Here is a 15,798-nt window from a genome sequence, read left to right as displayed (position 1 = left end):
ACAAATGCAACCATGTACTAAGAATCTGAGGTTATTTTTTAAAGGAAAAAAGTTGTTAATAGAAGAGAAAAATATGAACATAATAGGATCATTACAAGTGGCTCAAAATCCGAAAAGCAGGAGTTCCCGAAAGAGTAGAGAAATGGAGAAGAAGAAAATATCAATAACAATTATTCAAGAAAAGTTCCCAAAGTGGAAGGACAAGATTGAAACAGCCTACAAAATACCCAGTGAAATAAACAAAAATAGACTCATATGAAGGCAAATCACTGTGGAATTTCAACAAAGAAAAGATCCTATAAGTTTTCCAAAGATAAAAAATATAGTCATATACAAAGGATCAGGAATCAGAAAGACTTTGGATATGTCAGCAACACTGGAAGATAAAAAGAAATAAAGCAATGCCTTCGAAATTCTAAAGGAAAATGATTTCCAATCTAGATGTCTAGATGCTGATAAACTCAATCAAATATGAGGGCAAAATAAAGATATTACTAGATCTTCAATGTCCCAAAACTTTATGTCTCAATTTCTCTTGCATGGAAAATGAATAGACCATGTGCTCATCCTAAAAAGATTGTTGACTAAGAGAAGTCATGGGATCCAGGCAGTAGGTGACCCAACAGAGGAGAAAGGCAAAGGGAATCTTCAAGATGGCTGTGCAAGGAGATCCCAGGATGGAGCTGGGCCCCAGGCACAAAAGTAATCACCAGGTCAGTTTGAGCAGCTGAGAAGTCTTCGCAAGAAACTCTGGAAGATGAAATTGAATGGCAATCAAAGGGCCCCAAGTGTCTTAAGAACAGATTTAGATAAATGATGAAATGTTTGGGGTTGAATTGATGATAAGTACATATAAAATAAAGTGAATTTAAAAATGAGGAAAATGTTAATTCCAGGGAAAATAAAAAGCTGTGCAGGAAAGGAAAAGTAACCGTATTTTACATGACTCAGCTGTGAATACAGTTTTCATAGCCATGATAACAGAATATTTCCTTTAACCAAAAACACAACATAATTAAATTGAGAGGATGGAGGATGGAAGAAGGCACATGTATAATCAAAGAAAATCAAGCTGAATCCTCATCTTCTGTTAGAGAAATTCAAGAGATAAAGCTTAAAACTGAAAAGTCAAGAAGCAGCAATACAACCATGCCGTTTAGAGTCTTGGAGATAAATAATACAATAATCAACTATAAGGGGTAACACTGGTTGCCTCTGGGGCAAGAAAAACTGCAGGACAAGAGCTACAAAATGCTGGAGTTTTTCTTAAAAAAAAATTTGTTACTCTTACAATCTTATGTAAATGTTTAAATTATGTAATATATAACATTGGTCAAAAAAAGCCACAGTCCAGCAAAACCAGTTGCTTATTCCTCCTTTACCATAGTTCATTGCTGCACTAGGGCCCCATGTCTCATGCTGCCTTATGGCTGCCTGTGTTTCCGTCACCCAATAGATTGTGAGGTCTCTGGGGCAGGAACTTCTTTTATTATGTGAGTTTCCTTGCTTCTCTCGATGCCTGGCACACAGTTGGCATTCAATAAATATTTATGAAAAGATTTTTATAAAACTATTGGCCTTAATTCTACCATATGGTATTATAGAAATCAAGTCTAAATCTTGTTTCAGATGAAAAACTACCAAATATTTAAATAGAGTCACCACACCTGCTCTTGAATCTTCTCTTCAGTAGACTAAAACTTCCCAATGCATCCTTTATTTGTGGGTCATTTTTTTTTTTTTAAAGATTTTATTTTTTCCTTTTTCTCCCCAAAGCCCCCCGGTACATAGTTGTGTATTCTTCGTTGTGGGTTCTTCTAGTTGTGGCATGTGGGATGCTGCCTCAGCGTGGTCTGACGAGCAGTGCCATGTCCGCGCCCAGAATTGGAACCAACGAAACACTGGGCCGCCTGCAGCGGAGCGCGCGAACTTAACCACTCGGCCACGGGGCCAGCCCTATTTGTGGGTCATTTTTAAAGTCTACTCATGGCCTCGGTCATCCACCTCCATTTAGCTCTAATTTAGTCTTCGTCTCTCCCAAGTACTGGATAAAATGTTACAACGTGTGATCTGACCTGTTCAGATCAAATAGGACTCCCACCTCTTTAAATCTAGATACCATATGTCTATTGATGCAACCTGAAATCACATTACATTTTCTATAAACTACCTTTCCTTGTTGTCGTGTGTTACCTTACAGTCTCCTATAAATTCTTAAGTCTTTTTCTAAATTATTCTTGGCGAAGCCCCTCTCTGCCATTTTCTGCATGCATAGTTGGTTTTAAAGTTCAACCATAGGACTGTATATTTTTCCTTTTTATACATTTTTACATCATTATTTAGTCTGTTGAGACTATTGTATCAAGATCCTGTGAACCAACGTAACTCCCCTTCCCAAATTCCCAGGGTCTGCAAATTTGATTTGCACACTTTTGTACGTCAACTTCATTCATTTTAATCAATATGTGGACCACCTTAAAGAGGATGATCGAAGCCCTCAATACAATATTCAGGGCTCCTCTTTGGGTCCGCAGCATCTGTTAGTGAGCACTCTCTGAGCCTGGCCATTCAACTAACTATAAAATCCTTTAGCTTGTATCATTTGTATCATTCAGATGATATGTATTCACTTTGTCTACAAGAATATCATGAAAATCCTCGTCAAAAGCCTTGTTCAAGTAACAACACCTAAAACAAAACAAACATATGTTGCATATGTGCCAGGCACTATGCTTAATTTCAAACTTCAATTTACATATTAAAGCTCATTAAGTCTTTGCAACAACTCTTGCAGCTACTGTATTTTTTGAATCTGTCACTCTAGTAATGTTGTCTCTGTGCTACATATTTTTGTCAAATGGGTTAAATAAATATTGTATTTTTATGCCTTCTATTGGAGAGAAGCCTGTTAAACATTCTGAAAAATCCTGCAACTTTCAGATTTTAGCATTTCTGACACAAACTTCCCAAATAAATGTAATCATATAATTCCTTTTCTCAAGGATTGTACATTATTCAGAGGGACACAGTTGGAAATCATTGCGCTGACCCTTTATTCCAGCTTTTCCAGACCTTTCCACAAGCTTGCTCTGTGCTTCGCTTCATCAGGATTTTGACTGTAAATTATTCTATTCCACCCAAAGGCCTCCGTCTCCATCCACGTTAACGTCTATAAACTCTACCCACCCTTCTTAAGTGCTGTATATTCCAAAAGATTATAATTTTTCTCAAGAGAGGAATTTTTCTCTCATTTGAAAAATCTAGATTTTCACAGGTATCCTCCATGAGGTCACATCCCTCAGAGCCTTTTATTGTCACCATCACAGAATTCTCTGCTAGATTCAAAGTTCTTTAAGGTCAAAAGATGGTCTCATTCCTTTTTGTGTTCAGAATTTTACCCAAAATAGTGACTTGCTCATAGCAGACGCTTAATACAATCTGTGAGTTGGTTCAGAGCCTAACTCTATTGACAGCTACAGTTGTCACTATTGGTGCTCTGTAGGAGATGATGCTGGAGAAAATATGGAATTTGTGTACTTCCCAACATATCCATGGACATACAGAATCCTGAATGGGAGAAATCCCATCTGAGAAGTAATCTGTCCCAGAGGAATGTTAGCTTTCTCAGCTTCTGAATCTAGAAGTGGACTCAGAGATTTGAATGTAGGAGTCTGAGAATGAACAAATATGTCATTACCATCTGACAAAAACCACACAAATAGTTAGCAGTGATGGGAATATCATATCTCCTGAGACAGACCCTTGAGCGTGAAAATGAGTGAGCCAAGAGGATGAGGTGTCCAGCCTTGAGTCACCCCTCCACCTCCGTAGATAGGCTGAGAACTCTGGTCCCAAGATCACTCATGAGCAATATTACAATCACTTTATGGAGATTATTTCGGCTACAAAAGTCACAAGCCCGGAGATTGAAGAGTAATCACATCCATGAGCTCTTTTAATAATAAATTGTTTGCTTGCATTTCAGCTGAGAGTGGTTGAGTTGGCCTCATTTGAGACTTAGCAAACATCTCAAACTGGTTTTCAAATGCTTTTGATCTTCTCTAACCAAAGTATGTTCAACTAAGCACTCTCCCCTTAATTTTTAAAACCCACATGCACTTTATAGGAAGTGTTGCTCACATTGTTTTGACTCATTTACATTTTAAATCATCAAAATACTGTTTGCGAAGGGTCTTTTGATGTCCAAGAAGTCTTTTCAAGCATTTTTGTAAGCTGTTTTTCTTAAAAACAGGAAGCTTCACTTTGCCAAGAATAAACAAACTAAATGCTCAAGAGGCAGGAGGTTGCTTAAAAACTCCAAACCCACAAGGCTGAGTGGGTTCTAAACTTGGCACCACACCTCTCCTCATCCTTTTGTTTAATGTGGTTCCTTGTCTTCCTCCCAAAACCAGAGCCCTAATGCCAGGCTAGGATGCGGGGTAAATGAGTAAACAGAAAGGCAAAATAATGAAGGTGACATGTATGCCAGGCTTTATCCCCAGGCTTCTTTCAGAGAAACCAGTGACATTATCCTCTGAGAAACTGAGGCACGGACGGATGAATTTTCTCAAGGTCCCAGTGCAAATTCACATCCAAGCCAAGCAACCAAGACAGCACTGTTCTTGCCTGCTGTCTTATGCTGTCTCACCCTGGGCCATCAGCCCTCCCACTTCCAGACAGGACACACAGTGTGTGCCCTCCTTCAAAAGATGCGCCACTTCCAAATCTTAGATCAGCTGTCAATCATCAAGCTGCGCTGCTTGCTGCTTCCAAAAGCCAGAAAGCACCTCATCATGTGTTTTGAACTCTGCCAAAGAAAAGCACTCTGCTCGGTTTTGATTCTGTTCGGGTCCCAGAAAAGTTTGCAATGGTGTGTGTGGGAGATGGCAATGTGGGTGGGCAACATGAGCAACCCTGCCCCATACCACAGGAAAAACATGGTTGGCTCCATGCAGAGTCTTCCCCAAGTATCGGCAGATTCCTTTGCTTGGTGCTTTGGTTCCCAGAGGCAGGCATTTCTGAAATTTAGGTCCCCTTCCAAATATTCTGAACAAAATGCAAAGTACTCCTTGGCCGGCATTTCTGAGGCAGCTGGTACCAGAAACCTATCTGCATTTTTTCCCTTTTATATCCTAATTCTGAACTTAGTTTTCTTTTTACATTTGGCTCTAGAATCCTAGGGGAAAAAAAGAGGGAGGCAGAATTCAACAAAAAACCTATTCAGCCCAAGTTAACCAACATAAAAAAAAATGAAATAATCGTCTTGGTAAAGCTTTTAGATTCGCATTGCATGGCATTTCTAAGTAATGTGACCATGAAGCTGAAAATCACTTAGTATTTTTCTTGTCCCGTCCCTCACTCCAAATCAAATTAATTCTAAACTCTATCTTTTTTTGTAAAATCATAAGACACATAATTTTTCTCTTCTCTCAAGCTGTTTCTAGGTTGTCAAAAATTCCACCACGTTTAAAATGATCAAGTATTCATATGGAATTTTCATTAGAAATTTAAGGGGGCATGGTTATACCCAGTTCAATTGCTAGAGCGTGTTTTCCACCTGTTGCCACTTATAACAAACTCAATCCACCCCCAGTGCTAAAATTATTGGGTTATTTATACCCCAACTTCTTGGAGAAGCTAAAGAGACGAGATAACAGGATGAAAACATGTTTTATTCTTTGTGGTTTTTCATAAACAGGAAATGTGTTTTCTTTCTCTAAATGTCCGTGAGAATCAAGGACAAAACTGAATGTTACACATATGTCAAGAAAAGACTGAAGATTTTTAAAAGCTCTTAAAATGCCTCTGAAAGGGATAAAGATCTCTATTCCTTTAATCTTACTTTCTCTCCCTTCCCTTTTAAAAAGGAATAAGCTTCTAAATTAAGACTGTTTCTATATTGGAAAAGTAATAACTGAAGAGTTCACCAGGCATGTGTAGAGGGAGAATTATAGTCTGGGGAGTTTGGGCTAATAAAAAAACTGCAGTTTGGCAGAGTAGAAACAGACAGAGGCCATGCACAGGGAGTGGAAACCACTCAGAGGCGTAAGCCATCATCAGTTGAGGGGGATATGCAGAGAAGAGAATTCTATCAGTAAAGCCCATCTAGACCCGAAACAAACACATGAACAAGCAAAATAATATACCAAACAAAACAGAAAGCTGCTGGTATGGATCAACACTTGATAACTGCTAAGGTTCCCTCCAGCTCCCACGTGATCCTCAGTTTCCCTTTCCAGTGATTTTCAATTTTTAATTAAATGTCTGCATATTTAAACCAAGTGTACACTGTCTAGACAGACCTGAAATATAGAGGTGATGGTGGGTAGAAGGGACTATCAATATGGCAGTGGCGTTTCTAAGACCACAATAATCCTCATCTAGGATTAGTATGATGAGCTAAACTGGGGGCGGAAAGGGAACGGATGTGCTTCGAAAATAAGTGTATTATTTTAAAAATCATAAATGTAAGTAATAATACAAATCCTAATTTTAATTTATAAGTGAGCCAAATAATGTATTCTTGTTTTCCTTGTTGATTTACAAGTCGTGCTTTCTCATCTGATTGAAAACATCCTATGTAGGGATAGAAAGAAAACTCTTTTCTCCTCTTCCGAATTATCATCTATGACAGACAGTGATTGCCTCAAAAAGAGTTCATTATCCCCCTCTCCAAGTCAATTTTTCCTCCTAACTTGCGCCTTTCTGTCCATGGTGTCATGATTCTCTCAATCACTCAAACTGAGTAGTTTGGAATAACCTTCGACATTCCTCTTCCTCTTTCTCTCCCACCACATCCCTTCACCCTATAAGAGCTGTCACTTCTTTCTCTGCAGTGCCCCGACAACCATTCTTCTCTTTTTAATGGCCACTGTTAGCATCCTAGCTCAACCCTAATAGTCTCAAACCTCACCTCTTGTGTTTGTTTTCTGACTGGGACCACTATTTCCATTCTTTTCGCCATCCAATCAAACTGACATATCATAGCCAAGTTAAACTTTCACAATGTCTCTTTTCACAATTAATGCAGAGTTTCGAGCATGATAGTTACTTCGTAAATATGTGTTTTATAAGTGGTTATCAATCTTTGATTCAAGAGCTTTTAATAACTACCCCATTGCCCATTAACGAAAGTCTAAAACCTTTCATCTGGGATTAGATGCCATCAATTGTCCGGCCCCTCTTATTATTTCTAAACCTCATGTCCCATTGCTCCTTTCTTTGAAAAGACCACTCCAGTCAAATTAGTCTATCCATTTTTTCCAAACAAATCATTCACAGTTCCCGCTCCATGTCTCGTTTTACTCAATGCCCTATGTCTCAAAGTCTTTCACATTCTCTTCAAGTACCTCAATCCTATCAATTTCGTCTATCTGAGCCTGATTGACACTTTCTCTGGCCTATTGCATTAAACTGTCACTTACCACATGACCTTTTGTAATGTTGTCTACCTTTTGTTTCTCAAACTATACTGAAATAATGAGGATGTTGAGAATTCCTTTTCTATAATCACCTCTTTATTAAAAGTGCTATTTGTGTGTGTATATATATAACTTTATTTAAGAAACATAACCTTTGCCAGAAATAAGCTAGAGAATTAACATTCAAGGAGCATCTAATAAGTGTCAGGTTCTCTGCTAGGTGTTTTAGACTCAGCATCACATATCATTTTCACACCAGCGCTAAGGGGATAAATATTCCATCCACTTAACAATCCAGGAAGCTGAGATTTAGCAAACAGGAAAATTTCCAAAAATCACAGAGCAGTAAGTGCCATTACCAGAATTCAATCAAGGATTTATAGAGATAATGAAATAAAATAATGCACAGGTCTGGAATGGAATACAGCCTTAATACATGTGTATTAAGGTTAACATGTCTGCAGAATATTTTAAGTGCTATACTTCATTTCCTTCAGAGAAGTAAGAGGCAGCCCACCAGCCAAAGTACCTAAAAGTCTTTCTAGTTTTTCCCCCCAGAGGTTTAAGCTCTTAGGAGATCTGATATGATTTGTGGGAATATGAGTGGGAAATTTGTGAGGCAAGACAGACTATATTGGAGGAAGAAAGGCTGGAGGGACAGGCAATGGGAAGACCTAAAAGAAATATGGGAGAGACTTTGGTGAATTCTGGGCTTCTGAAGACCCAGGATCAGTCTTCTGGCAGCCCCAGAAAAGTCTATTAGACCCCTAAAAATGAATAATCCATAAGTTAACCCCTGATTTTCCTTTCCAACTTGTTCTTTCCAGCCTTTCTTCTTGGGAAAGAGCTTGGAGCCATTTTGATCCTTCTCTTCAGCTGCAACCCACATCCCATCAATCAGATTATCTTTTCAGCTCTATCCTCAGAATCTGACTAGATTTTTGCCAACTGCAAGTAGTAGTTCAAGCCTGAATGATTAGAATACAAATCAGACTCCATCATCCTTCTCAAAACCCTCCAGTGGCTGACACATCACTCTGAGTGAAAGTCTGTATGATGGCCCACAAGGCTCTGTATGATCCAAACCCACATTGCCTCAGCTACTTCGTCTTTTACTACCATCCCGCTCACCATCCTCCAGGCACTATGACCTCCTTACTGTTCCTCAGACATACCAATGTGTTCATACCTCTGGTCCTTTGCTCTTGTCTCTCTTACCTGGAACTTTCTTTCTCCCAGATATACACATAATTCACTCATTCCTTCATCCAGGTGACTGACTTCATCCAAATGTTACTTTGTAAGAGAGCCCTGTGTATCCAACTTATTTAAAATAGTCATTTCTTCCTCTACACATTACTAAAGTGGTCATATAATTTATCGCCCAAACAAGGACACTTGAGAATGAACTGAGGTGCCATCAATATTTATGCCAGGGCAACAAAACTGAGGTACTCTACGGTCACGTTATTGTTGCTCTCAACTTCCTTGACTGCATCACCACCTGGTGTATTAAGCATTTATTTGCTGATTTTCTGGTTCCAACCTGTAGATTGCCAGCTCTGTGAGGACAAAGGCTTCCTTTTTGTTCATTGCTTTATCCTCGAGCCTCAATAATAGCTGCTTAATAAATATTTATGGAATTAAAGAATGAACAGACTTGAATTACTAGTAAGACTCTAGAGAGGAAGGGTTGAGTGCACAGATAGGATAATAGACGACCTGAAAAAAGATTCTCAAAGGATGACATGGGAACAGCAGATAGCTAAGAGTCTAAGGAGGTTATATTATAAAGGACAATCCATATCTGCAGTGGATTAAAGCAGACCACAGATTATTTGACACCCCTCCCATGGATAGTGGAGACAGTGGGAGTCTACGCCCCTCCCCTTGCCTGAGTGTGGTGAACAGTCTTTAAGATGGCTCCCAATTATCCCCACTTCTCGTTACTCACACCCTTGTGTAATCCCTTCCTCTTGACTGTGGGCAGGACCTGTGATTGCTTGTAACTGTTATAATAAAGCAAAAGTGATTATGTTACATAGGATTGGAACACTAATCTTGCTAGCAGACTCTGTCTCTTCCTGGGTTTGGTGAAGTAAGCAGGCTTTTTAGGGAGGTTCATACGGCAGGGAACTGAGGGTGGCATCCAGCCAACAGCCAGAAAGAAACTTATTCCATCAGTCCAATAGCCCACAGGACCCCAAACCAACAACTCTGCAAATTTGGAAGCAGCTCCTTCCCTCGTTAGGCCTTCAGATGAGAGCTTAGCCCTGGCTGACACCTTGGTTGCAGGCTTACAGAGAATCCAGCTAAGTCATACTTGGACTCTTGACCCACGGAAACTGTGAGATAATAAATGTGTGTCATTTTAAGACACTAAATTCATGGTAACATTGTTATGCAGCAATAGAGATCTAATATACAAGGTGAGCTATGTGACTATTCTGATGAAAAGAATATGGAAGAGATTCTGTGCCAAGTTCTCAGCCTGGGCCTTAAGAGACTGGCAGCTTCTACTTTCTGTCTCTGGAAACACTCCCTCTGTGAGCCCTGAGCCACCATGGAGACATCTGACCCCTCTGAGACGGCTATGCTGGAGAAGCCACAGGTGGGTGTTCCACTTAACAGCTACAGTTGAACCCAGTTTTCATGCCATCCCTGATGAAGTGCCAGGCGTGTGACTGAAGCCATCTTGTATACCCTCCTGACCAGACCTTTTGCTGGCTAAATACCATGAAGTGATCCCAGGTCTGATGGTTAACTGTATGTGTCAACTTGACTGCCCACCAAGTGCTGAGATATTTGATCAAACTTTACTCTGGGTGTGTCTAGGGTGTCTCTGGATGAGATTAGCATTTAAATCAGTAGACTGAGCAAAGCAGATTGCCCTCCCCCATGTGCGTGGGCCTCACCCAATCTGTTAAGGCCTGAATACAACCAAAAGTTTGAAGGAGAGAGAATTCACCCTCTCTGCCTGACTGCCTTTAAGCTGAGACAATGGTCTTCCTCCTTTGGATCTACACTCTGACTGGAACTGACACCATAGGCCTTCCTGGTTCTCAGGCCTTTGGACTCAGATTAGAACTATACCATTGTCTCTTCTGGCTCTCCATCTTGCCAACTGCTGATCTTGGGAATTTTTGACCTCTGTAATCATGTAAGCCAATTCACAATAAATCTCTCGATAGACAAAGAGATCCTATTGTTTTTTTCCTGTGGAGAGACTAGAGTAATGTACTAGTGAATCCCACATGAAACAGAAAAATGATTCAAATGAGCCTTTTCTAAATTCTTGGCCAACAAATTCAGGAGACAAAAGTAAATGGTTATTTTAAACTGCTAAGTTTGGAAGTAATTTATTATGCAGCAATGAATATTTGAAATGATATTTCAGGGAGAGCTCATGGAGACCAATGAAAGACAATAAGAAAGGCTCTCCAGTCAAGACTGGCTGCATAGAAGATTCTAGAATTAAAGAATAACTTCTTCATGGGTAGGGTAGTGAATAGAGAAATACAAGGAATAACCAGGATTAAGTTTCCCCCTAGAAGATGTAGAAATCTTAGAAAATAATTCAATGTTCAATATTTGTTAGACACTTGAATTTGTGAGTTGAGATTCATAGCATCTATAATATTGTCATCATTTTTACTTTCAGTTCAACACTTGCAGGTGGTAACTTGTTCTTTTTTGTATAATTAATTCCTAGAACGACGCATTGAACACTGTATGCCCGCAAAAATGTTTGCTGCTGCCGATGGCAGCTTCTAGAACCTTCCATAGATACACAGCCTCACTGCCCTTCTTCCTGGAGGGAAAGAAGGAGGGTTAGCTATATTTATGACAAGACTGTATCCCCTGATATTTGTTTTCTCCTTCTTTGATAATAGCAGAACCCCTAAATTTTAGCTGCCTAGATGGCTATCCCGTATAAAAACTACATTCATTTCGAAACCTTTTTTTACAGTTAGGTGTGGCCACAGGACTTGATTTTAGCCAATAAGATTTAAATGGAAAAGTCGGTGACAGCTTCTACTTCCCACCCTCCTACGTTCTGCTACAGGGATGCAGGTGCAATTGCTAGAGATCTAACTACAGTGACGAACCATGCAGACAAGGGCCTCTCCACATGGATGACAGAGTGGAGAGATGCAAGGAGGGTTTAGTCTAACAAAGCCAATATAGCAGCCATGGTTACACATCTCTGTGGTTTTTTTTTACATTTGACATTTTTATTTGAGGCTACAAAAGCAAAAACAAACAAAGGACAACAAAAAACTTGGAATAGGCTTGTCAGATTATGCAATTTCATCCTTTCCAGGGAAGTCGGTCAATCAATGCAGGTTATCCTTAAGGCTGAACCCATCCCGCTTCATCGCTGCTTCCATCTGCTGGCCTGCACTCTGCTTAAAGAGAAGCTTCTATTTTTTCACATTTGAGGTGGTGGTGGTGATGTCTTTCCCCTCAGAAAATATAATTGAAACTGATAATTTCTCCTCTCATCTCCAAATGACCTCCTGGCCTCCTTTCAAAAAAGCCCTCATTAAGGGGTCTAATACCATAGCCAACAGAGAGAGACTTAGGGCTGATTACATTTTTTACAGACTTTAAGTAGGTAAGAGCTAAAGGCTAAATTCTGGAAGTCCTGTTGTGGAAGTCCTGTTCTTCTATTAGCTCTTCAATTCTAAGTATAGAGCCGATTCCTGGCAATGATTCGCATGAGTTTAAATCACTAATTGAATGCTTAAATCCAAAGCTAAAACACACTTGGAAGATTCCTAATTCTCTGGTTCATGCACATCCTCACTGAACAATTTTTTTATTGTGCATCTACTATGCTCCAAGCATTGCTGTAGATTGCATGTGGTCAAGTCAAACATGGTCCCTGCCCATACAGAGCTCGCATTCTATAGGAGGAGACAGGCACCTCAAAAGAAAACAACTAATTGTAATAGACAATTTGATGTATCTTGCTTTTTTCACTTAGCAATACCTCATCGAAATTCCTCATTTGGTTGAATGATGTAGAGCTAACCTGCTGTTTTAATGGCTCATTATTTTCCATTGGGTGGATGTATCATGATTTTTCTACCTCTCCCCCAGTGATGAGCATTTACTAGGTTTTGTTTTACTTTTAGTCTTGTGGGATATTTTTCCTTTTTCTTCTCTTTCCCCACCACCACTGCCCCTCAACTACAAACATCCTTATATAGTCAGTCTTACATCCTGGGATTTTTATTTCCATGGACTAGATCTTCAAAAATGGGAATGCTGGTTCAAAATGTATGTGTACTTGAAATTTTAGTAAATAACACCATATGTTCCAATATGGCTGAGACAATTCACACTTCTAATAGCATTGAATGAAAAACTCCATCATCAATAGCATTTATTACTTTTTTGAGTTTTTGCCAGAGTTGTCAGTAAAAAGTTATATCTCATGTAACTTTAATTTTATTTCCTGGCTACCAGAGGGTTTGAGAATCATTTTATTGGTTATATGGATTTCGTCTTCTGTGAAATTTTTATGAATATCCTTTGGCTATTTTTTATTTGTCTTTTTAAATCAATGTATAAGATTCTATGCAGTATTGCTACTAAACTTTTTTCTCCCTTTGTGTTGTATCACTTTTTCTAAATCTATCATTTGTGTATATTTTGCTCTACAAGGTTTTAATATAAATGTCAATATTTTACTCTAATTTTGTGTGTGTGTGTGAGGAAGACTGGCCCTGAGCTAAAATCTGTTGCCAATCTTCCTGTTTTTGCTTAAAGAGGATTGTTGTTGAACTATCATCTATGCCAATCTTGCTCTATTTTGTATGTGGGACACGACCACAGCATGGCCTGTTGAGTGGTGTATACATCTGGCCCCAGGATCTGAACCCGTGAACCCTGGGCCACCAAGCCAAAGCAGAGTGTGTGAACTTAACCACTATACCACGGGGCCGACACTTCTAATTCTTTTATGGTTTCTGAGTTTCCTGTCTCCGAACTAGCTCCATATCCTAGACAGACTATGTCATCTACTATATTTTCTACTAACATTATTTATTGTTTTATTTGTTTTCATTTGAGTCTTTTCTCCATCTGGACTTACTTTGGTGTGAAGTAAGGGCTCAACATGATTTTATTTCAGAGAACCGGTTATGCTGGCTCCATTGATTAAACAAATCATCACCTTCCCACTATATTCAAAGTATCCTTACCATGTATTAAAATCTCATACGTATTCTGGGATTTATCTCTAAACTTTCAATTTATTCCTCTGATTTATCTTTCTATTTCTATACCAATATATTATTGATACAAAATAATATTAATTTAATTAAAATAGAGAGGGAAATAAAACCCTCTTGGTTGATCCTACGGCATGAGTTCTGCTTACCAAAAGTGGCCCACTAGGCACTCACATTCCACACCAGGCTCCATGCCTGTGAGCCAGGTCCCTTACTCATTTAAAGTTTGAGAATAGGTTGAGATTGTTTCAGCTCCAAGACCTCTAATCATTCACTTTGTGAGAAAGAACTGTGCCCGAGTCAGATTTGCATATCAGGACCACCATGGACCACCACCAAGGTTTCATCTGGCTTCACCTTGGCCAGGCCTAGTTACCCAGTTACAGCTGAAAATGTTGAGTTATTTAATAAAACTTTAAAGTTCCTCTTTCTCTTTCTGTTACTTTTATTATTCATATATTCAGGTCTCTGGATCTAGCTTCAAATTCTTTTACCTTTTCTCTCAATATTTCCCTCTCTGTACTTTTTCGGGCTATTAATTTAGGTCTCGTTAGTGATCATCCTCATCTTTATGGACTGAATCCATGAAGTTAAACCTCACATTTGAGTTCAAAAATCATATTTTTTTTTTCAGTTCCAAAAAATGTGCTTTGTGCTTTTCCAGAATATTCCCCTCTGACTGCTCATTTTCTGTTTCTCCAAGAACTTCTTATTTGGCTGTGCTCTTCATGTTGATTCTTTTTCCTCTCTCTGGGCTCTGGATTCCCTCAGAGACAGAACCTTAGTTGGAACACTGGGGTCAGATCCAGAGGAGGCAATAATCACTCTTCCTGTGGGTGGGGGCCATGACATCAAGCAGGTCATTAACACCTATTAACTGGGTGAAATGTTGTCTGCTTCCCAGGCTCCTTAGCTGAAAAGCTTGTGCTCTCACTCCTCAGAGGTAGCAAGGACTTCATCTTCCTTTCAGCTCCTCCTTGGTTCTCCAGGGGCCAGAGAAGTAAAAGTTTATACTCCTATAAGCCATTGTCATCTTTCCTTCCTAAACCTCTGTGTCCAAGATCTCACCATGCTTCACATCCATCACCCTCTGATCCTCAATTGCAGGACTCTGTGATGAAAGCTCTTAGCTCATCCAAACCAAAGGAAAGAAAGTGCCAGACCTCTTCTTCAAGACTCCTATGAAGCTGGCCTACCCAGAAGTTATTCTCTCCCTCAACATCTGCTGATCTGCTGCATATAGAAGCTAATTAGGTATGGATATGTGGATTAATTGATGTCAAAAGTAGAAGCATTGAGGCCCATTTAAGCCCTATCTCCCCTGGATTCTAACTATGAGTTTAGGTTCAGAAGGTTGCATTCAAAGTGCCTGACAGACATCCCAGTGGAGATTTTGAGGAGGCAACTTGATATACTAGGTGCTATGGACTGAATGCTTGTGTCTCCCCACCAAAATTCATATGGTGAAACCTAATCTCCAATGGTATTTGGGAGTGAGGCCTTTGGGAAGTAATTAGGTCATGAGGTTGGGGCCTTCATGATGGCATTAGTGCCTTTATAAGAAGACAAAAGGAGCTTGCTTCTTCTCTCTCTCTCCCCACCATGTAAGGACACAGTAAGAAGGTGTCCATCTGTAAGCCAGGAAGCAGGTCCTCTCCAGATACTAGATCTGTGGGCACCTTGATCTTGGACTTCACAACTTCCAGAACTTTGAGAAATAAATGTTTATTATTTTAGCCTCCCAGTGTAAGGTATTTGTTATAGCAGCTTGACCTGGCTGAGACTCTAGGGCTCAGTTGAGAGATCTGAGTAAAAGCTATAAATTTGAGAGAATTCATGATAATCAAAGTCATGCATTCATCTAGGAGAGCGATAGTATGGAGTGAGAAAAAAAGAGGACCCAGGATTTGGCCTTGAGGAACTCTAATGTTTAAAGATCTGATAGAGGCTGATTGGTTGAGATTGGATGCCAAGAAAGGGCAGCCAGATTAGGAGGGAAAATGAAAGAGCAGTGAATCATAGAAGCCAGGGAAAAAGAGTGTTCAAGAAGGAGGGCATATTCGACCATGTCAACAGCAGTGTCAAATGCTGTTGAGAGATCAAGTAATGAGAGGAATAAAAAATGTGCATCAGAT

The sequence above is a fragment of the Equus asinus genome, chromosome 30 (genome assembly GCF_041296235.1).
Source record: "Equus asinus isolate D_3611 breed Donkey chromosome 30, EquAss-T2T_v2, whole genome shotgun sequence".
Taxonomy (NCBI): domain Eukaryota; kingdom Metazoa; phylum Chordata; class Mammalia; order Perissodactyla; family Equidae; genus Equus; species Equus asinus.
The sequence above is the reverse complement of the archived record's forward strand: the minus strand, read 5'-3'. Positions refer to the sequence as shown.